The sequence below is a fragment of the Ambystoma mexicanum genome, chromosome 2q (assembly GCF_040938575.1).
Source record: "Ambystoma mexicanum isolate Mex_15411 chromosome 2q, UKY_AmexF1_1, whole genome shotgun sequence".
NCBI lineage: Eukaryota > Metazoa > Chordata > Amphibia > Caudata > Ambystomatidae > Ambystoma > Ambystoma mexicanum.
Window position 1 is genome coordinate 1,030,335,431 of NC_090924.1, and position 24,289 is coordinate 1,030,359,719.

A 24,289-nucleotide genomic window follows, 5' to 3' on the forward strand; every position below is an offset into this window, starting at 1 on the left:
AAATGTGCAGGTTACCTGGAAGTGCTAGGATAGTTTGGAGCCCATCTGGATTAGTTGGACTCTGTTGGAGAGGTATGAGGTAAGCCACTACAGGGCTGTTTCGTCAAAGCCATGGACATGGTAAGGAGGTTGAAGTGGGCATCACAGTCAACAGTAACAAAGCTAGCAAAGAGGTTGGGTTTGGTGAGCAAGTAAGGATCCATTTTGTCTATGATGTATCAAGCATCATAAATAACTTGGATGGTGGGTCTCTCTGTGCTGCCTCGTGGGCAGAAATTGGATTGGTAGTCCTTGAGGAGATTGTGCTAGGTGATAATTACGTACAACTGAATAGCTACAGTATTCTCATTCATTTTGCTGATGAAGAATAGATGTGTGATGGTGCAATAGTAGGCCAAGTCACCCAGCTTGAGTGTTGTTTTCTTCAGCAGGGGGAGGAATAGTCCCATGTTCACTGCATCTGGGAATATGCTTTGTGTGATGGAGGTGTTGATGATGTTGACATGCGTCGTGAGTGATATACCTTTGATGGTGGAAATAAATGTTATTTTTCTGTTGGATGGTTTCATTGAATCGTCATGTGTGTCACAAGAAATGTTTGTGTTACTTCTCCCTTAATTTTGTGCCAGGTTCACTCAAATTTGAAGTCTTCCTTTTTTGGGTCAGCTAACTGGTGATCAAACCATGTTTTTTTTTATTTCCTGTATTATTTAGATCTGTTAGCTATGTATAGAGGAATACACTGCAAGGATGGGTTGACAGCATTGCGAGGGAGGTCAATAGCATTTCCGTGTTTCCTCGCCTGGTGAGATTCATGAGGAAGATTAAAGTGTTGTGAGCTCAATTCTCTAGTAACTTTTTCTTTTTATCTGAAGGTGAAGGAGTTTCATTTGAGCCTTGGTCAGAGTTTACAGGGAACCTTGTATGGTTCGTGGTTGGAGAAGAAAGGAAAGGTGATTGAAATGTTTGTTAAGGAGCAATTCCAATAAAATAGAATGTCCAGTGTATGGCAGAAAATAATGGTGGGGCCCTGGATCAGATGGGGGAAGCTAGGCTGGGAGAGACATTTGTTTTACCAAGAAGGAAATTGTGGGAAACAACAACTGCTTTGATTTTGAACAAGTATTTGTGAAAGAGACATTTACTTTATCAAGTGGAAGGATGCAGAGGATGGAGAAGACCTTTTGTGTTACACTAAGCACACATTATTGAATCAGAACTTTACCAAAGGTATTCCTGCCTTGATCCAGGGGAAAGGAGCCCAACACTGGTCACAAGGGGTGATTTCGAAAACCTACAATTTTGAATTGCTATACTGTTTTGTTGAACTGAAAATAGCCAAACATTCCTTATATATTTTTGTTTTATGTATTAGTGCGAGGGTCAGAGACTTTTTGGACATTAGGTCATTTTTATTTAGATTTAGTTTGCTAGACAGGGACATCCTTGTTAGGGGAGGGAAAGATGGGTGTTATTCTCACCCCTTTTACATTTAATAAATGGCAAACTTTGAGAAAACGATACCTTTGTGTCCGTCTTACATGTCTGAACCCTCATACATGGCTGTGCCATAAGCCCTGTCTGGATGGATTTACAAATATGTTGAACCTGGCTAAAAGGGGACAAACAGGGAGACCTTTCTCTGGACTCTTAATGGTTACAAAAAATGCCAAGGGAGTAAATATAGGTGAATCTCAAAGCCCTAACCCTTATATGTAAATGGTAGAAGTGAACTAGGAAAAACCTATTCACTCGGCCTAGAAAAGTATCACGTTTATTCATCTGTACTAGAACCCAGTTGCAATATCGGAGGTAGATTTCATTGAGGGTGTGATTGAGTTGGTAAATGAGGCCTATACTAGAAGGGACCACCCTCATTCATACTCTGTGGAGACCTAAATATCACTTGCAGAAACAAGAGTGGTGGATTGTTAGTGGACGAAACCCCAACCATGAAACCTTTGGAAAAAAGAGCTCTGACCTGGTTGAAGTTTATAAAGTCTAGAGATCTCCACATACTGCAGTTCTAGACCATATTTGTGTGCCAAGAAAATTGTTAAATAACAAATTGTGATTGACACAAATAATAGCGACCACAACCTACTAAAAATGTGCTGGGTCGGAGAGAATAAAATACTTCGTAAGGGTACAACCCCAAAGGGAAAGTGATGCAGGGGAGAAAACATCTCAGAATGACTGGAGACACAATTGAAAATCTCATTGCACAGTATACTAGTTGCATATCTTCTTGGAAGGGGAAAATATTGGAGAGGTTCTGGATTACACACCGATACTGCAGAGTTTTGTAGAGACTAACAACGGAAGGGGGAGGAACGCCTTCCACCACCGCCAAATCTTTGACGCAATGGTGGTGAAAAAGCAGAGAGCACTTGGGAAAAACCTGAGACAAACAAAAAGCACATTAACTCCAAATGCACTCCCTGCCACGAACAAGAGAAAACAGAAGTACAAAAACTGGCTGCTCTTGCATAAGGTCATTATGATGCAGCAAAACGCAGCAGTGATGCTAAAAGCCATTTGTAAAAAATGTTCAGGAAAGATATGGGAGTTGATAAATCGGAATGATACTCCCCAGACTGCCCTACAAATTAATGGGTTACCAGAAAAAACGTGGATGGCTCATTTCAGTGCCCTCTAAAGACCAGGAGTCATTAACCTTCAGTGACGAGATTGAGGTTATAAGAAATTGGTCCATCTCATATGACAAAGAGGACATTAGGGAGTAAATCACGAGAGCTAGTGGCTCGCAAGCTCCGGGTCCTGACGGACTAACTAACACCATGCTAAAGAAGGACCCACAGCTCTGGAGTAACTTCCTAATGGTCCTCTTTGGGCAAGTTGTCACAAAGAGGGAAATACCCCCTTCTTGGAAGACGGCCATAGTTATGCCAATATTCAAAAAGGGCAATAGGGAGGATCCTAAAAGCTACCGCACTATTGCCCTGTTGGATTTAGCAGGAAAACTATTTGCCTCTTTAGCACTGCAGCGCTTGACAGAGTGGATGGTGGCTACGAAAAGGAGCAGCATCTTCCAGACGGGGTTCGTCAAGGGGATGGGCACAAGTGTAATCATCTTTTTCCTGAATATACGCAAAGGCAGAACCCTAGAAAAGAAGTCAAAATTTGCTTTCAATAGCGTTAACTGGCACCTTCTATGGGAAATGATGTCCAAGTTGAACTGCCCTAAGGATTTACTAGAGGCAATCAAGGCCCTATATTCGACTACCTCCATGAAAGTGAGATTGTAACTCTGCAGCTTCCCTGTCCGGCGAGATATTTACATTCAAGGGCGTAAAACAGGGCTGCCCATTAGCGCCTGCACTGTTTATATTTAATCTCTTTATCTCGGATGAGGGAGACACTTTAAGACGGGCATGTAGTTTGTCCCGTGAATAGAAGGGAGGTCGAGAAGTTGAATGCTGCATGCCGACGATTTGGTCCTCTTAGACCAAACAGCCATCGGACTACAATGCCAGCTTGATAAATTGGAGGGTTAGGGATATGTCCAAACAAATGGCTTGGGGATCAAAACATCAAAATCTAAAGTCCTTATCCTCCAGTCAATCTATGTGAGGTGGAAGAGGCATTTTGTATGGCGATTGAGGAAGGAGACATTAGAGCAGGTCGAAATATTTGGGAATATGTGTTGGACCAAAGCCCATAGTGAGAAAACACTTAGAATGATATCTTAAAATCTTGCCTGTCAGGCAGTGATACTAAACAGGAAATTCTGCAGTTTCTCGATACTGCCTCTATTGCAGTTTTACAAGATAAAAGTGGCAGCAGTGCTGACATATGGCCTATCTTGAAGGGCATATTTTGGAAACGTGTGCTAGAAGTGCCAAGATCGACACCAATCCAAGTCATCCGTCTCGAACCTGGACTAGAGTCCTTAGGAACTATAGCTTGGAAATCACTGGCTCTGTATAGGAAATGTGTATTGGGTAACCCGGGACCGATGTTTGAGATCTTGAAAAAGTGTGCTATATGGTGCTAAAGACGAGATCTTAGTGGAGTGGGGGTTGTCTTGTAAAGGCCTATTTTCTAAACTATGCTTCACTGAAGTTGATTTGATCACAAACCCAAACATGGCTAAGGCAAAACTATGGAAACAAGACTGGATTGACACACAAGACGAAGCAAAAAAGTTCAAACTTGTCTATCACTTTAGACATGAAGTCAGGTCGTATGGCTCAGTTCCAAGATATCGCTGTGAATGTCCGAATAGCTTTTACAGAACGCAGTATTTTAGACTACAGATGAACTTGTACTTAACAAAAGAGGTATTTGCTAGCAGATCTGGAATCGAGCATAGGGATCTCAAGTGTAGATATTGCCAGGATGGGAAAGAGAGGAAGAACCATGATATCATATTCCAGTCTTTTGCATGGACTAATGTCTCTGAGAACTAAGCACTTTGGTACTTTTGCGGAAAAACGTAGCACCTTGACCCCTGAAGAATGGTGGATCATTTTAATAAGTGGGGAATTTTCCTCGCTGATCTTGCCAACAGTAGCATTTTTAGACTGTTCATTTTTAAAGGAAATCAAATCGGTGTAATGTATTTCGAATGAAAATGTGGTTTTACATTATGTTGATTCAAAAAGTGTCGATATTATTTTGATATCTGAAACAATGTGTCAATGTGTACCAAATAAAAGGTTTGTTATAAACCAAATGCTAATAAAATAAAATTTTAAAAAGAAGCAAATTCAGAGTTATTCCCTGATGTTAGAGGGTGGCTTCCATCCTGCTTGCAGGTGTGAAGGCTGGCTGCTGCATTTCGGCAGCTTGTCTGCGACCTCGAATCCCAAGATTTTAGCCACAAACTGAATGTTGGTGATTGTATGAATGTTTGCAAGGTTTATTAGGCCCACAATGAGCTTCCTCGGGAGAGAGAGGAAGGCAGGGGGACCAACCTATCAAAGACAGACGAGTTATAGAGAGTAATCGGTATGATCAGAGACTCAAAGTGCTTCTTTAGTAATTCTGCCAAGCAGCTGTATTTAGCATTAGAGAAGGCTGTCAGCTTTGTGGCCAGTTTTGCTAATGCGTCTTCAGTGAGAGGAGTAAAGGAGGTAAGAGGGGATGAAAACACTAGCAATGGGAATGTAACAGGCTGTCCTTGGTGATCCGCATATGTTTCTGATACCCTCTCCTCTGGTCAGTGAAGAAGAATGCTTTATCCTCCATACATTTGGGGGAGGCAGGGTTGGGTGTTGGACCTCTGGAGGTACTGTGAACTCGTTGAGGTTTTTTAAAACCTCTGATGGCTTGTTGGTGGCCTCTGTGATCCTATTCCGGGATGCTTTGTTCACCATATTGCTTACAGGTATGCATTGGCGATGGTCCTGCATGCAGTTTTGTCGCTGGTCTTCTTGGCTAAATGCATGTACCAAACTCTACCATGAATTAGTATCTCAGCAGCAGTATTTGTGGAGCATTATTTACCCGCAGGCACAAACATGTTTGCTGTGACTAAGGCCGCTACACGAGGCTTTATAAAGGACCACAAACTGCAGCCTTGATGGTGTTGGCTACGCAATGATATTCTCTGCTGAATAGGAATGATCCTCTTCGGTTATGTGACGGATCATCAAATATAATTCCACTGGCCCAAGAGCTCCAACACATCCACTCAACCACATCCATTCATGCAATGACCTCCAGCATTCATCCAGACAAGCGTGCTCCCCAAACCACCCGTCTGTCCTTTTTCCACACAAGGAAAATCATCTAGCCGACCTTGCGATTATCCTTCAGCGAACACCAACACCTGACAATGAGACAGACCTATTGGCTGTGCCAATGCTTCTAATTGTGAATTCTTCTAGTGTTATGAATCCATGACTACAATAACCAAAATCCAAAGCAAACAGTACCGGATGAGATACCTATATATTACATAGCCCTAAAGGACCTTCAGCAATTGTGTCTTATTTAAGTGTGTATCCTCCTCCCCTCTGAGGGTGCGCACATTGCTGTGCTGCATGCCCCAGGACTAGTGGACTCATTTCTTTGTGACACCCTTTTATCTGTTCTTCCTACTCCACCTAGAAAGGTCATACTGCAGCCTCCCAACCAGCACCCCGCACATCACAGCATGCTCCCAAATCTATAGGTTGACAAGCAGGTACAACTATGCAGAGCAAGCAATGCGCGCCATCATGGGTGTCACATCAGGGGGAGGACAAGGGTGTTTGTCCCCCTCCCCGTGCCCCCAATTTATGTGTCATGCCATGTTGTCCCCATTCATTTGACTGGGGCACCTTTTCTTCAGGTGTCATGTCCCCCCCAACATTTTCAGCAAAGTTACTCCACTGATCATGGGTGGGGGACTAGGGTGATTGCCCCCGCCCCAACTTATGTGGCACGCCATTTTGTCCCACTCATTTGGCAGGCTCCCCTTTCATTTAGATGTCATGTCCTCCCCCATCCCCCAAAATTTTCTGCAAAGTTACTCTGCTGCGTGCCGTGCCAGGTGCGAGTATTTCACCCAGCCCCAGGCTTTCCTTTGCATTCTGGGACATGTAGCCCTGCATAAATAATGTTAAAGTCAAACTTAAATTCCCAGAAAGAAATGGGAAAGGAAAACTGAACGCTCACTCGTGCCTGAGATGGGAGGCGCGAGAGGTCTGGACAGGAAGACTGCAATTCCCCTGCAACCCTTGAGAGAGATGCTTCGATTGGATACAAAAGAGCTCCCCCACATTCTTCATAAGCCCCTGAGAACGTAAATATGTAAAGTAACTGCTTACGCTATAAATCTCTGCAGAAGCAACACACTTTAGTAGAGCTCTGCTGGAGGTACCCTCATTTTAATTGCAGTAATTGAGGTTACCTACCCCCAGAGGAGCAATATGAGTGTTTGGAACTGACTGGAACTAAGTGCACTGCTTCTGCCTCAAGGCCCCCCCACCCCCTACCTGCTGCCTAGTGCCGAGAAATGGAGACACGCGCATGTGCATGCCTTTGAAGAACAGGGACGTCACGGTCGATCTCGCCGCGAGACATTTACAGATGGCCGAGCCATTCGCCAAAAGAGTGCTATGCAATACCACAGGTGTGAACAAGTGGTGCTCCAGTGTATGCGGACGTGAACAAAGTGGGGCATCGACCAGGGACAAAACAAAACAACACTAATACATAAACTTGCATGAAGGGCAATCATTCCTAGGGTGCGCCATGACAACGGCACGCATTGTGTGGGTTTTTATCATGTTCGTTAATGTGACAACACATGGACCTTTATGTCACATGAGACACAGGCAGGCTGACACCCCGCACGCCCCTGCTGTAGCACAAGTCCATTCGAAACCATGGAATAGGTACCACAAATACAGGCGCAGAAGCGGAGACAGCATGCGCACGTGCCTAAACTGTGGAGCTCACAAATGAAAGAATGCGTGTGAAGAATGCATGCAAAATCAAAGGTTCACATACGCCGCAACAGAAATGTGAGCATTAAGTGCCCGCACATTGCTATTATATGTTAAAAAATGGCTTTAACCTGGGGAGTACCAGGGGTAGAGAGGGAAGCGCCAGTTCAATACAAAATATGGTACTCTATTGGCACAACAAGTTAGACAAATATTGGCAAGTAAATGCGTGGTATAAATCAATGTTGCATTCCCTTCAGTAGTGCTCACTTGGTTGTCAGCGTTTCATGCACTTTGTCATCTCTGGTGGGTGGCGTTCACACACGTCCTTTGCTATTTTCGCATGTGTCTTAGAAAGATGAGGAGCTATTCTTCTGCAGTTCCATTTGCAAAGACTTCCCTATTGTGGCAAAGTAAGTGTCTCGAAACGTGCTTGTATACAACAGCGATATGATAGGTTATTTATAACGCGCTTATTACCCAGAGGTTTCTAAGCGCGGACCCGGGGATCGAACCTGTGGTGCTCCTTGTGGTGTCCCCTCTAAGGCGAGCACGCTGCTCCTGAGCTATCCCCGAAACTAACAGTGCAGAAGAAAGTGTCTCATTTTATATTTCTCCGTGTTGGACACGGTCTCTATTTCCAGATAGTGCTTATTCAGTCTGCATTTAGCGAGTGTTTGCCTGTACTTTTGCTTGTTTACAGATATGAAGGCGGTTTGCTCTTTTAATGTTTCGCCTCCATGCACTGTTGCCTTCTAGCCGGTCGTGCTGTTCTAGTTCTGCCAGTCCCTCCTGCTGTCTTTGGTTTCCTGTCCTGTCGCAGTGGGGGGCGCTGCTGCTGGGTGATCAGCCGCGTGTAATCTATTGGTTCAGTGGTGTTGCTCTTTGGCCTTGCAGTTGCCTGGTAGTACTGGGGGTTTGGGATACTGCTCTTACTATGTGTGACAGCAGAATGTAAAACGATGCTTATCTGCAGGGGGGATCTCCATAGTTCTGCTCTGCACCCACGCTTTAGGCATTTCCTATGCACACAAAGTACCCGTCCGCGGAGCTGGAGATGCGGAATTTCTGTGGGATATGTGCCCCATTCTGCACCCTCTTTTGTTAGTGTTGGATCCCACACCTCACTCCCGTAAAGTTGGATGGGGTTAATGGTGCTGACAAAAAGTTTTAGCATTCATTTTACAGTTAGATAGAAGTATGATAGCTGCTTCCTGATGCATCGTATTGCATTGTATTCGATTGTTTATATAGCGCTCTTTCCCCCTTTGTTTGGCCTCAATGCGCTTTGTGGTTGAAACGCCCTCGGTGGCCGCAGTCAATGTGGTGGAGGTTCTAAGAGTTTAGTTTAAGAGATGCTTGTGTGCATTTTCGCCGGCATTAAGACTTGGGTGGCTGGCTAGACTGATGGCTCCACGGATGGTATAGAATGCACTGAGGGATTTTTCTTTAAGATGGACTTCTTTGGAGACCTAGGTAAGTGAAGTCTGTGATGTGCTGATGTTCTCTGCCATTAGGGAATAGTTTGGATGTGCTGCTTTTGTTCTTTGCTTTATTCTGGAATATCATGGTTGTGGTCTTTAGAAACACCTCTAGGGTCCAGGTCTAGCAGGATTCTTACTTTATATGGCAGTCCTTACTTCTTATGACCAGGTCACATATGGCAGGCATTTTATCTCTGAGACAGTCTCAGACCTGGGGCCTGGGATTCCTCTAGTAATGTAAGGAGTTTGTATGTAGAGAATGAACAGGGTTGGGCTGAATGGGCACCCGTGCCTCACTCCTTGTGCCAGTTTCCATATTGTTAAAGGTGAATCTACAATATCCAACGGCTGCACCATGTCCTCCTGTGCTCTGTTGTTTGTCCTGTGAAGCCTTTGGGTTAGTGACGCAACATAAGACATATATAGAGTTAGATGGATAGATAGATAGATAGATAGATAGATAGATAGATAGATAGATAGATAGATCTCTAAGTACTACCTGCCTCCATAGAGACACTCATTCACAAAACAGCACCACAAGATTTACTCCTGTGTGCAAGTTTTACTTGAGCAAAGGTTCTTCCATGGCTGTTTCTTAAACTTCGACAAGTTACCTTATTGATGTAGTTTATTTTGTGCATCAGGAAAACAAATATGTTTCCACATCTACACTTGGCCGTTTGTAAATGCATGGCCAGAACTTGCAGGAGGTCCCATATATAAATGCCAATATCATCCATTCCATTCGGTAGAGGCTTTTCCAGTCCTGATTTAACTTTGCATTCTGGGACTTGCAGTCCTGGGTTTATGATGAGGAAATCCAGGACTACAAGTCACAGAATGCAAAGTTAAAGCCATGGACTAGTGCATACTGCATGGAATAGATAATGCTGGCATTTAAGTATAACATTTTTTTTTTGTTATTTTTTAAATCACGTACATTTCGATAGACCAATTAGGGCCTGCATTAATCACGAAAATAATCTATGGAATTTTATGTGAATCAGCAATGCGTACGGGTGAATTGGACATGTTATGCATGTTGTGCCATTGTGATTGGCCCCTTTGTCAATCGTTTAAATCTGTTGCTTTCTGAATAGGCCCACATCAAGGTCCCCTACCGTTTCCTTAGTGTTTATCAAATGCAGGTTTGTTCATGTTCTTAAGACAGGCTGGCCTTATGGCACTAAGTAAAAAAGAAAAGGTCAGGCGCGCACTCTAGTTCCCAGTCTTTTTAATCCTTAAACTTGTAATAACAGGGTTTGATCCCAGCAATGTTAAAAAATAACAGGGTTAAATCCCAAATGTAAGTGGTAACAGGGTTGGATCCCACAAAATGTTCAAAAAATATACCAGGGTTAAATCCCAACTGCCACAAAATGTTCAAAAAAATATACCAGGGTTAAATCCCAACTGCCAGTTCACATACTTATGGCACCTATGTCGCAGAGATCTTCTTGCCAGCCTCATCTGCTTTGTCATGGAACATTGGTCCTTGCGCGGCTGTGTCTGTCCCTCAATCCTTATGACCCATCTGCTCAGTTCTCCCATATAGGGTGCTTCGCGTGGCTCGCAGATTGCTGTTCCCTATAGCAGGCCTCCAGGTAACTGCAGGTGTGTTATTTCACCTGTTTAGATCTCGCCACAGAGATCATTACATAGTAAAGGTTACGAGATATCATATTGTCTCGGGAGGATAGCTCAGGGGCAACACACTCGCCTTGGAAGCAAGCTGATGCAGAGCAACACAGGTTCGATCCTCGCTTAGAAACCTCTGTGTGTTGAGCGCGTCATAAATAACCTATTATATCATATATGCTGGAAATGGTAGGATGACAAACAGACTGTAGCTATCTCCTCAAAGGTATGAGATACGTCTTAGGGGATGTCATGGCACTAAGACCGGGCTAAACGAAAAGGTAAAGCCCATGCCAAAGAAACTAAAAGGTGATAACTAACATGTGAATAGTGTGCTGCAGCTGATGCTTATTTTTATACGGTAGGCAGATACGGAAATCAGTATAGCATAGAAAATGTGGTGTGTCAAAAATAAACTGTTTACTCAACCCATTGTACACACTTTAAATCAGTTGAGTCCTCATGTTACATTTGATTAAATATTTAAGCAATAAACCCTGATGGACTGGAGCCATAACTGGGCAATTACAAGCCCGAGCATGTTTTTGACGGGATGCTAATAGTTTTGTTTTCTACTTGAGAAACTGGGTGTTTGCAATTTCTCAACTTGAAAAAAAGCTGCAAACCAAGATGGCCACCATGGACTTGGGAGAAGAGAACTACACTTAGTCCCTTCTCCCTTTTCATGGTGGCAATTGCTGCAACAATCAGTGTTCCCAGCGTCGGCGAGTGACAAGTGAGCGTCAGGTAAGTGAGGCGGCATGGGGGATGTAGAAATTGGGGGGCAGGGGAGGGGGAAAGGGGAGCGCAGCAGCCCACTTGCGTTATTTCTGACGGTGAAGTTGTCAGCCTCCCGCTTCCGAGGAGGTTTAGAGCAGGGGCATTACCATGAGCTAAAGACCCACTTCCGAGCTTCCTGGTTGGCTGGCAGGCCACAACTCCCACCCCGCTGCTGCATGCCAATTTGATATAAATAAATACATGAATATAAATATAAAACATATCTTATGAACTGCATAAAGGGAAGTTGTCCACATAATTTGCAGCTCCTAGAGGACCATTGTTCGCCCTATGGGACGAGTGGAGGAACTGTAGCGCATAGAAGACCTACACTGATCGACACAGGCCTGGTGATTAGGGGCACAGCCAGGGATTAAAAAAAATAATACGACCAGTGAACTCCCGAGACACATCAAATTCAAAAGTCTGCAATACTCCTATGGTCGTTCATTTCAGCCGCAAAGAGAGCAAAAAAAGCCCTGACAGGCTGCATCACAATTCACAATTCCAAATGCAAAAACACTAAGTCCCCTCAAAGTACATCTCTGTGTGTGCAACCAGAAAGGACGACTGGTTTCACTAAAACCTCCATGTTTTAATCATGGGCGTCGAGTACATGGGGGCAAAGAGGGTAAATGCCCCTGTTGCTTTTGAGTAACGGGTTCAGGGACGTCACTTTTCCTCTGTGAAGCTGCCTACCCCATGCCGAGCCTAGGCGCTCGCCATAGACAGAGGACTGTGTCCTTCTTAAAAGGACAGAGAGAGGGCACTACAGTTTGGATGTGGAATCCCCCCCAGGCTACGCAGTGAAGAGAAACGTGCCTTGCCGGTTGACTTTTTCCCTAGCTGCTGCTGCTTCTCTAAAGACTACCAGGAAGAACCTGCAAGTTTTTAAAAAGTTTCCTAGCCCCTCTCGCTGTAGGCCTTTTGGGCAGCAGCAAACCCTTCCATATTCTCACGGTCTTTATTTCCCGGCATGCACCTCTCTGTGGCGGCAGTTCAATTATTGGCTGCAGGAGACACCTTGCCTTTGCCTCTCAAAATCTCAGGCCTGCTTAAGTGTGAATGTGGATTGATTGAGGTGCACATTATGCATAACACGATCCATATCTTGGTCAAATGGTGAATACTATTAAATCTGCGTAAAATCTCTTCTGGGCGTGTAGCTAAGGCTTGAACTGAGTATCTAAAAACAAGGGGGGTTCTGGGAATTTCTCTACTACCGGCCTATATCCCGGGTTAGAGTCTCAACCAGAGTCTTTAGCTTACCATCCTTTCACAGAAGAGAAATTTCCACTACATATAAGTCTTTGTCCTGCCCAAGGGCAGTCCAGCACCGAAATGCCAGGCAATTCTCTTCTGAACAAGAGTACCAACAGCAACGCCAGACACGTGTTTCGGCCTGGTTGGGCCTCGTCAGTGAGGTGGAGCTGTGCCGCTCTAAAACCAGTGAGCAAGGGTTCCACGTCTGGATTACCCTAGTAACGTACGTGAAAACCCAAAGCTACTTAATATGGAAAAACAACGGGGGTTCTGGGAGTTTCACTCCTACTGAACTGAGTATGTGCCATCTGACAGTTTATGCAGATCTCAAGCTGTCCAATGTCAGGTCTGAAGCAATCAAGCCATCCATGGCTCTTTCAGGCTGTGATTCTGCATTCTGATACTTGTAGTCAGATATTTCCAATGTGTACAGGAATGCAAAATAGCATATGCTAAAAATGCCACGATTTCCAGAAAATGTACTGAAAATAGTGTTTGTGTAATTGCATGTATGCATGAGCGTGCCCTTCTGAATGTTGTGTAAGGGTGTGAATGAAAGTTGGTGTGAATGAGAGTGCAGTGTGATTGTTCTGCGGGTGCACTTGCTAATGAGAGATGTATGTATGTTATGGCACCTGACTGCACGTGTGAATAGGAATTCATGTGTGTGTGTGTGTGTGTGTATGAGTAGGGTGGGGAATGAGGTTCAGAGCACAGGAGCAGCCAGTATGGACATTTTCCTACAGGGCACAGACATTTTTGCTGCCATTATGGCCAAAGCCAACTTGAATATTCTTGCTTGTGGAGGCGGGGACTACATTGGGGCAGCAGGCATAGATGTTTTCTTACAGTGGCGTGGTATGACATGTTTGAATGGCATTATGGGCAAAGTCAACAAGTTGAGTGTTCTTAAGTGGCCATACTGGCCTACATTGGTGAAACCAGTATGGACTTGTTTTCTTGTAGAGGCGTTGCATTTTCACTGGCACTATGCACAAACCCTATAGGCGTATGGTCTTACATGGGGATATTGGCATAAATTGGCAGGGCCCAAATGGACAAGCTATATTTTAGTATCATTTACTTGCATTATGGGCAAAGAGAACATGAATATGTTCTTTGCAGCCAGCATGAAAATGTTTTTACACTCCCAGAATAGTTGTATATAATGTGAGCAAAGGTATCATGAAATTGTGTTGAAAAACGTTCCTATTCTCTGTACAGAATTGCCATCTATTCGATGTTTTCATGTGTTACCCTACAAAACAAATTGTAAATTGTGTGGCTTTTTGCCCATACTTTCACTGAACGTACGATGTAACATGCCCAATTTTAATCCATTATGTAAAACAATTTCTCTGGGGGAGAACATCCACCAGCCCCCTTGGTTGGTTTGGGCTCCCTCGCTATGCAATGCTCGGTCGCATACACATTCATTCAGTCGCCACTGGTGATTTAGGTAAGGAAAGCGGGCAGAGGTTTGCCTTATTAGGTTTGGTGGCCTTTAGATTTCTCACATTGCATCTAGACATGTAGATCACTGCTGTGTGACTGAAGTGAACACATTTACCACTCCTAACCAAGTAGGTTGCTACCATGGGGCCTGGCACACACATATGTAGCACTCCAGAGAGCGTGGGTCACCTGTATGTAGATGTTAGAATTCTGGGCGGGTCGTCAGTGCACTTTCGTGATAATAACACCCGCTGTGCTCCAACACAACGTAGCTGTATGGTGCTTTGGCACCTTGAAAACCAATCACCCCTTTTTAGCTGGTTACAACTTTTATTGCAGATGCTCATTCTTTTACAGTAACCATAGTCGTGTTTACATTCCTCTCACAGTGTTTGGGGAACTAAACATGCAAATAGAGACCTCTGTGGTTTTTCTATGCGTTTTGGAGGACTAATCATAAAAACCAACCACTGTATATATAATTCAAACTATTTCCCAAACGAAATTAAGTTAGTAAAGGTAATGATAATAGAGCTGCACTTGTATTCCAACTTATAATTGTAATGCGTCAAATGAGGTTTTTGCGAATTAACATTGTGAGTTTATTGGCAGGACTACATTCCCAAGCAGTTCATTAAATCTCGCAGGATTTCATAAGGATGATCTACCTTCTAGTGCACTGGTCTGCAACCTTCGGCTCTCCAGAGGTTTTGGCCTGCAACTCCCATGGTCCCTCACCATTGACTATGTTAGCCAAGGATGATGGGTGTTGTAGTCCATAACATCTGGAGAGCCAAAGGTCGAAGACACCTGCATCTGGCCCTCACCCAAAAACTACTCTGGCGGACATGACCCCATAACTCATATCTTGTGGTACAACGGGGTAGTAGTTCTTAGACTCGTTTAGAAGGAAGTCGTTTGTCTGTCCTATCAGACCCTCGGTATAGAAACGGTTAATAACTCATATTTCAGTGGAAAAGAGGGTGTACAGCCAAAAATAAAATGACAACCAGCTGGAGTACTTATAGCGCCGCCTTATGGCGCCCCATGACTCAAAGGGATGAGGTAAGCTGGTTCCCAACATTTTTGCTCTCCTTTGAAAGCAGAGGAGGAACTGCTGCATCAAAGCACTGATTGACAGACTCAAATGCTTACATCATAAGTGGTGAACCGCCAAAACATACATCCCCTGGCACGCAGAGTGCCGTGTATAGACGGCACAGAAGACTAAACTTTGGTGGAATCATACTGCCTGTTTCGGTGCTAGTGGGTGTTTGGGGGTATATAGCCCCAGGTGTTTGAGTTGTAGCCCCGGATAGAAGCTCAGGGGCTACTACCAAAAGGCTATAGCTAGCCCAGAGCCCGACACTCCTGACATTACCGTAGCCCCGGATCTTTTCTGACCTAGCAACACCCCTGGCAGGATGGACTGATCAGTAAACACCCCCAGGCACTTCACTTGGTTTGCCTTCATGAAATGGGAACGTAGTAAAGGCACGTCTTACTGTGCTTTACGTAGTCAAAACCAGAGGCTCTTTATAGCAAACGGTTATCCGATGTGCAGCAAGACATTAACGCTGTTTAACCAAAAAACAAGCGCCAGTGTAAGTAGCTCTTCTTGGCAATACGCAAATTGCTGATCTGGCAAAATCCATGGCAATGGCCATCAATCAGGGGGAGACGCTAATGTGTTTCTTAAAGGGCCAGGATCCTTTAGAAAGCCTTGCATTTTTAATGAGATTTTGATACAAAGTGGAACACGTATATGTTAGGCACATTTCCAAACATAAAGCACAGCTGCTCATGCAATAAAAGTCACAAGGGGTTATTTTGCTGAAGTGGAACCACGCCCCTTTGCACTTAAGTGTGAAATATCCCCTCCATGCAATGTTTTTACTTTCCCAATCGTTAATTGTGGGAGGCCTTTACACTTTTCCACAAATCTGGTGGAACATTAAAGAGTAAAACACAGGGTATATTGCATTTCCTCTTTCCTTTTCCACTAGGTTTATGGAAAAGTGTAAATGGCATTTGCATTGGATTACTACAGACACCCCCTGCGTTTATAAGGTGGCACTTTCAGGCAGATTCAATAGGAATCCATTGGATTTCCGCCAGCAGGAAAACAAAGGCTGGCAGTAAAGCAGACCCATTTCTCAGACAGACTGGTAAGACCAGGCGGACATGTGAAGTCCCCCCCCCGCTCCCTAATTCTGCCTGACAAATTGTAAAAAACATGAAGATTGGTACAAATGATGGTACACTTGTTCTGCCATTTTAACCAATCTGTGGGACCCGCAATGTGACCCACAGACAATATGAAAACTGTAAAGCTGTATGGAGTGCTAGCTTTACTAGCAGTGCAATTGGCACTCCACGGCTAGTAAAGAAGCGAGAAGGAATTGTGATTCTTCCCTTTGGGCTTTCTAGTGACTTTAAAAATATAAAACATGCTGTAAACCTGCAGATTGATTACAATGCAAAAAAAGAAGGCTCCCCTGGGATGGAATACCATCTATGAGGGTGCAGTAGCCTACATTATTTTGATTTTTAATATAAAATTAGGTTGCTGTCTCTTAAAGTGAGACCTGCTAATCATACCTAACTTTCATACTGCTCCCTGCAGAAAGCGTATAGTGCAAACAGGTAACTCTTCTGAGACCATCCTTTGACCCCCAGAGAAAGTGCCCTGTAGTTTGGCAACATGGCAGTTACAGAGTAACATGTGCTTTTCTGCAAAACTCCTGCTGGAACCCTAAGTTTCTACAGCCAGGGCCTGACGTTACCCGTGGGTATCCCTGATCTCAATTCCATGAAATTGTGTAACCCCAGAGCTTGGTGGCAGTTTGATAAATAACTATAAGCCATGTCTGTTTTTACATGGTGGCTTCTGAGAATATATCATTATTACAGGTGTTAGGAAAGGTTTCTCTGAAAACAACTTTTCCTCCATAATTATTGACCCCCCAAATATTTTCCTTTTGTTGCAGTATCCTGACCTGACTTTTTACAGTGGAGCAAAGCCTTCAGCTGCACTCCACTGGGTTTTCGCTCATTGTTATGGGGAAACTGACACGTCCTTCAGGCTGTCAGTACTGAGAAACCTTGTTTCTCTTAGTCTTTTGACATTGTTGCCACTTTTTCATAACAGTTTATCATTGCACAAAGTACATTACTTTACCGCACAATGGGGTCTATGTGTTTTCTGGCCCTAGACACCGTCTAGGGATTTTATGGTGATTGAACAGTGTGCCTAGGAGCAGAATGTTGGCAGCAATAGCTTTTCCTTTAATTTTTACAACTTTTATTGAGCCATAACACGTTTACCATGTTCGGCTCATGCCTATGGCTGGAGTCCAACATGGCTGTGTCATAAGGTCTTTTGTCTGTTCCTTTGGTCATTTTGACCCTTGACCTTTCCCCTGGTCTTCCCAACCCAGGACCTCCTTATTTTGACATTCAGTTGCCTGCAAAACCGCTTCTTTTGTGGGTCCCTGCTGGTCGTGTGTGTGTGGGTATCCATGAGGTGGGCTGGGACTGTCTGGTCCCAATCCACACTATTGTTGCCAGGGTGACTGGTGTGCACGAGAGCATGAGAATACCAGTGGTCCCTGATTGGACCACTGCTGGTGTGCATGCATGGGGCATATATTCTCATCAGTGGGCTGGGTGCGAGCATTCACCTGACTTTGGATATGAAGAGGGGTCCTGAATCCATTCCAACAGATCAAACACAGGTCAGAACTGACCTGCAGATGGGGCCAAGTATCCAGAAGACAGAAGAGCTGAGCAGAGCAAAGGACGACCCTGAGACGCACAGAAGAAGGTTGGCACCCGAATCCCGTTGTTGCCCCGTTGGAGCCTTGCTTTGCGATTGATCTCAGAAGATCTGCAAAGGTGTTTTGAACCTTTGGAGTGGTGGGAATAATCCGTCTTGAGGCCTCCTGGTTACCCTGCAAGTGAGTCTGTTTGGAAGTGTCACTGGGCCAACCAATGGACTGTCCAGCTCTAACCTGTGTTACCATGCAGGAGCGCCGCTCTTTTGAGTTCTAGCTTGAGACATAGGGGAATCCTAACTTGCCCTGCAAAGCACCCTTCTACCGATTTCCATGATCCCATCACCTTTGAGTCGCAAGATAGGAGGTTGCATCAGATCATGGGATTTGGAAGCCCATGCGTCACTGTGTGACAGTGACGGTCACTGAATGTGGGTTTTCCATGTTCCTTCCTGTGCTCTGAGACCATCCGCATCAGTGTTTTCTTCCTTCATCATTCCTTCATAACCCAAATCAAGATTTACAGATCCTGTTCCATACCAGACCTGTATCCACACCCTCAGCACCTGTGCACCTGGAAGCCGTACCCAGGGTGGGAAATTGAACCTCTGACGACCACCTCTAGACCTGCCAAGTTTGGAACAAAAGCAAGTTTTTTGTTCATCCATACGATTTTACGCACAGAGGATCAATTGTGGTCTTCTCTTTGGCTTGGGAAGCCTGAAGCCCTCTGAAAGTCGGAAACAGCTGTGTTCATCACAGAAGACCCACTCCTGACTCTTTGAACTTGTTTCACCACTTCAGAATTCTTTCCCTAATTTTTTCCAACTTTCTAAAAAGGTACTTTGTCAATTTCACGCATGCATAGAACATTGAGCACAAGGCTCCACTCATCGTAGGACTGGACCGCTAAAGTTAGGGTTGCCGTCTCTGAAGATTGTCCGTGCTCTACAGGTTATTCACCCTTTTCCCTTAAAGGTATTGGTGGAGTTATTAACTTTCTCACACTGACTCCAGTGATTGTATATATATATATATATATATATATATATATATATATATATATATATATATTTATATATATTACATAGTGTGTTGCTTGTGTGTGATATTTTGCTATTGCTCTTCTTAATTCATTTGTGTGGTCTATTGGGCCTGTAATGAATACTATATTTTGTATACTCCTGTCTAATTGTAATTCTTTTTCTGTTTCAGTGTTTGTGGTCATTATGGGCTCTGATTACCCTCACTCCTCCTGAGATTTTGCCTTGACTGCTCTCAGAGTTACTGTGAATTGGTCTAGCTATCTACCCAGAAGTCTCCCCTGTTTATCTAACAAAAGTGGCCTCCTAAACATCTGGCCAACAGGCCAGAGTTCGGAAATGTCACGATGCCTGCCCCCAGACATCCAGAACAGGTCCATCTGTCCAGGGAACAGGCACCCAAGAAGACACAGGAATTCCCAAAACCCCGCGTAGGGGCTATATGGGTTCAGGATCCTTTAGAAAATCTTGCATTTTTGATGACATTTTGATACAAAGCACACATGTATATCTTAGACATAAGATATACGGCACCAGGCTCATATTGCCAACTTTAAACTATGCAGGTCATCCTGCAAAGAACTCATGTACAGGCCATCATGAGGCCATGAAGGGACTACTTTCCTTTAGGAACTATTTTGCTGCTTGGGTGTGGTACTGGAACTTCTTACCTGGTAACTACTTTTTTGATGCTATTTAAGCCACGTCCGAAGAGCAGCACACGCTTCGCGTTATTCTGCATCTTCGCAGCGTAACGCTCACCGTGTCTGCAGTCCAGCATCCAGTCTACAGCCACACCTGTCTTGTGTCCAGAGCCGATCCTAGAGAAAAGGAAAGAAGAAGAGAAGGTTCGAACAAGGAGATTTCCATTTGGTCATCTTTTCCTGGAGCAGCCGCACCTGTGGATAAAGGAAAAAGACATTAAAATAAACTGCGTTGCATTGCCAGCTGCAGCGCCGCGCCATACTCACCTGTCTTCAGAGCATCTCCACGACCCGGCGCAACACCCGTTGAATCACCGCCCGAAACATCAGCATCTGAAAAGACAAGAACAAACAAAAGGTGAGCGGGGTTCCGCCAAAGACATTCTTTTACTTACCGCAAGATACTTACTCGGAATTTTACCGCTCAAAGCAGGGCTGGTCACCATCCTACGTTAGACATTTTCGGCAAGGCGCCGCATCTGCAAAGAAGATAGAGAACTATTGGTTAATTACATTTGGAACAATATTACTTGCTAGACAGTGCTTGGTACAAACTGACTCTTACCTAAGCGCTACCTTCATCCATCGAGGCAAACTCACTCCTTGGATCATGCTCCAAGGGAAAAGGTATGAAAGGAGCAAGAGTGAATTTACAGACATTTGAACTCTAAAAGAACTATACATTTGGTTTACACACTACTTACCTCGGAGTCATTGTTGTCTGGAACTCTGTCAAATACCTTCGGATCAGTGAAGTAATTGAACTTATACGCGCCCCTGCACTCCACGCAGTTTGGAGAGTTCATCCTTCCAAAGAATAAGGTGAGACTTTATGAAGAGGAATACCGGAAGTTTTCAGGGAAAACAGTGTTAGTGTAACCTCTCTACCACGGGTGGCTAATCCCCTTTACTGCTTTTAGGAAAATATTCTTGCGGGCCAGGCAGACGAAACTGAGTGGGCAAGTGCAGTCGATATTCACTTCGCTACGATTCACACTGGTGGAGACCGCAGCAGTCCAGCTTCGTTCGACACCCCTGTGGAATCCAGGTGAGCGTAACAGAAATCCATTCTAACAACCAAAACCGTTGATGTCATTGTACTGTCAGCCTGGTTTCTAGTGACCCATTTCACTAACAGGGCAAGCTGTTTGGGACTGAGTTTCACCAAAAACAACCATTTGTTTTCAGCACAGAAGTCCATTTTATTCTCTCTGGGAAAGGCCTGCCACCTTCCCCAGAGGACAGGAAATACCCCAGGGAGTAAGAAGGGCACCCAGGCCCTGAAGAGTAGCCCTGCCGGGACAATAGGGAGGTCACACCAGGGTGATAATTATTAAAGACTCTGTTAATGCAGAGAAGACAGGAGCGGGGACAGAGTTAGAGTAGGCAAGAAAGGAGTCACAGTCCAGAGATCGGTCCCACCATCTTGGAATTGCTTATGTCACTAACACTTCCTGTGCCACCTCCTCCATTCAATATGGAAAAGAAGCAATGACCGGGTTGGCCCCGTACGAGGGCAGTCAGGGCCGACACTCCTAAGGCACACATTATGTCTATTAAGGGATATTCTTCAGACATTTTGGGAGATTTATACTTGCCTTTATTCCTCGCAGACTTGTGCTTCGCAGCCTAAGGTCAGTGGATTCCTAGGTTGGCTGGTGCTTTATTGGTGTTCGAATGAGGAGAAGGATTGGCTGGGGCAACCCAGCACAGAACAGGAAATCATTCAGGCTATTAAGGCGCTCTCATCCGAGAAGGCCCCAGGGCCAGAAGGGCTCACAGCTGAGTTTTATGAACACTTTGTCTCAGTTGGCCCCACATCTCTTATGGGTATATCAACAGCCATTGCAGGAGGGACATCTACCGGACTCCATGAGGGAGGATGTGGTAACTGTACTGTTAAAGCCTGGGAAGGCAGCAGATGAGTGCTCCTCCTACCTCCCTAAATCACTTATCAATCTAGACAGCAAGATCCTGGTCAAGTTGCTGGCCATGCAGGTAGCCCCTCTGATGTATAGGTGTGTTAGGTCCAATCAATCTGGTTTTATTCCGTGACGCTCTACCTCCTATGGGCTGCAACGCATGTTTGGGTTGAGGTCAGGATGATTCTGTTGTGGCAGCACTATTAGATGCCGAAAAGGCATTTGACTCAGTGGAGTGGCCTTCTCTTTTCACCGTTTTGAGGAGAATGGGGATGTGGGATGTATTTGTATCAATGGTTTCACTGCTCTACACCTCACCTCATGCTAAAATGAGGGTAAATGGCCAGCTCACATCGGTTAGCCCATTAAGGAGAGGTGCACGATAGGCTGTCCTCTTTCACCCCTGTTGTTCGCCCGAGCAATTGAGCCACTGGCTGTACTGCTGAGAGACAAGCACGCACACAGAGGGGTACAGTTCTTCAACCATAGGGTAGTGGTGTTCCTATACGGCAAGGTTGTCCAACATACGGCCCGCGGGCCACAATGCGGCCCTCCAAGCCATTTCATGTGGCCCGCGAGGCTGTACAGACAACATTGAACAAATAAAGAAATACACCGGGCCGTGGTGGAGGACTGTTACTGCCTGTGGTGCCCCCTAAAAGGGGGGGGGGGCACCAGAGGCAGTAACAGGCCACGGCCCGGTTTATTTATTTATTTGTTCAATGTTTGTCAGTCCGTGGACCCGATTAATTTATTTATTTCTGCAATGTTGGGCGGACCCAACATTGCAGAAATAAATTTATTAATCGGGTCCACGGACCCGGCAAACATTGAACAAATAAATAAATAAACCAGGCCGTGGCGGAGGACTGTTACTGCCTCTGCCACGGCCCGGTTTATTTATTTATTTGTTCAATGTTTGTCGGGTCCGTGGACCCGATTAATTTATTTATTTCTGCATAAATAAATTAATCGGGTCCACGGACCCGACAGACATTGAACAAATAAATAAATAAACCGGGCCGTGGTCTGTAACTGCCTCTGGTGCCCCCAGCACCAGAGGCAGTTACAGGCCACGGCCCAGTTTCAGGGGCGCAGAGTATGCGGGTGCTCCGGCCCCCCCAGGCCGGAGAGAAGAGACGCAGTATGGATGGTCCTTTGTTCCATCCATACTGTGTCTCTCTCTGGCGGCCCGGGTAAAAGCCGGGTAAAAAACAATGTTTAAAAATTGTGGGACGGATGCAAAGCAAGATGCTCTTGTTTTGCATCGGTCCCTCAATTTCTAAAAATCGTTTTGGTTCGGGTATACTTCTACATCTGTGTGCACGGATGTAGAAGTACACCCAACCCAAAACGATTTTTAGAAATGGAGTCACAGATGCAAAGCAAGTCTGTCCCTCAATTTCTAAAAATCGTTTTGGGTTGGATGTATTTGTACATCTGTGCACCTCTCTTGGCAAGAGGGGTGCACGGATGTAGAGGTACACCCAACCCAAAACGATTTTTAGAAATGGAGGCACAGATGCAAAGCAAGTCTGTCCCTCAATTTCTAAAAATCGTTTTGGGCTGGATGTATTTGTGCATCTGTGCACCCCGCTTGGCAAGAGGGGTGCACAGATGTAGAAGTAACCCAACCCAAAACGATTTTTAGAAATGGAGGCACAGATGCAAAGCAAGTCTGTCCCCCAATTTTTAAAAAATCGTTTTGGGTTGGGTGTATTTGTACATCTGAGCACCCCTCTTTCCAAGAGGGGTGCTCAGATGTAGAGGTACACCCAACCCAAAACGATTTTTAGAAATGGAGGCACAGATTCAAAGCAAGTCTGTCCCTCAATTTCTAAAAATCGTTTTGGGTTGGGTGTATTTGTACATCTGTGCACCCCTCTGTGCACCCCTCTTGGTAAGAGGGGTGCACAGATGTAGAGGTACACCCAACCCAAAACGATTTTTAGAAATGGAGGCACAGATGCAAAGCAAGTCTGTCCCTCAATTTCTAAAAATCGTTTTGGGTTGGGTGTATTTGTACATCTGTGCACCCCTCTGTGCACCCCTCTTCGGAAGAGGGGTGCACAGATGTAGAGGTATAATGTACCCAGCGGGATCGAACCTGTGTTGCTCCTGAGCTATCCTCCTGAGACTCTGAAGATCTGAAGTACATTTAATGATACAGAACCAGAACTATTGAGCAAGTACAACATCATCTTCATCATCATCAGAATAAATCAACACTGTTGTGGTTAGACAAGAGCTAATATATTTAAAGGGATGGAAATACTCTGAATGTAGCAGCACTATTCAATAACCCAAAGTGCTTAAGCATAGTTAATGTGAAAACATGACACTTCTCACCTTTGGGACAGTACTGCCTTGGACAGAGTTTCACAGTGAAGAAGTGAGCAAGTGATCCGGGGTATGCAGCCCACACACACGCATGGCATTCCCATGCACCCACTTGCGCGAATTGCACCAAATTAGTGAGATTGTGCTCCAAGGCACACGCACAGTCTTTGCTCTGAGGTTTGACACACTCACAGGATGGGATGGCATTTCGTTCTCCTATCCTAGTTGTGTTGCTCTGCCTTTTGAGGGCTACTACAACCTGGATGATTATAGAGGGGTGGAGTAGGGGCAGTATTGGCCTACTGGGATGCAACTGGAAGGCTTAAACCTCCTTCTTACTTGCCTTTAGTATATGCAATACATGCTAGCCAATGTTTCCACTGTTCTGCACCCCCCCGTCCCCCTAGCACCAAGTTGGCGACTACGTGCAAATGCGGTCATATAAGTGCTGGTTATGTCACTTCCTATATTTGGGCACCACCCG

The 24,289-nt window shown here is 44.9% G+C and overlaps 1 protein-coding gene across 5 annotated transcripts in view; it reads right to left on the reverse strand.

The window, feature by feature from the left end:
- Positions 1-24,289, reverse strand: part of ADAM22 (ADAM metallopeptidase domain 22) — a 1,877,697-nt gene that overhangs the window by 1,543,212 nt on the left and 310,196 nt on the right. The window lies entirely within an intron of this gene.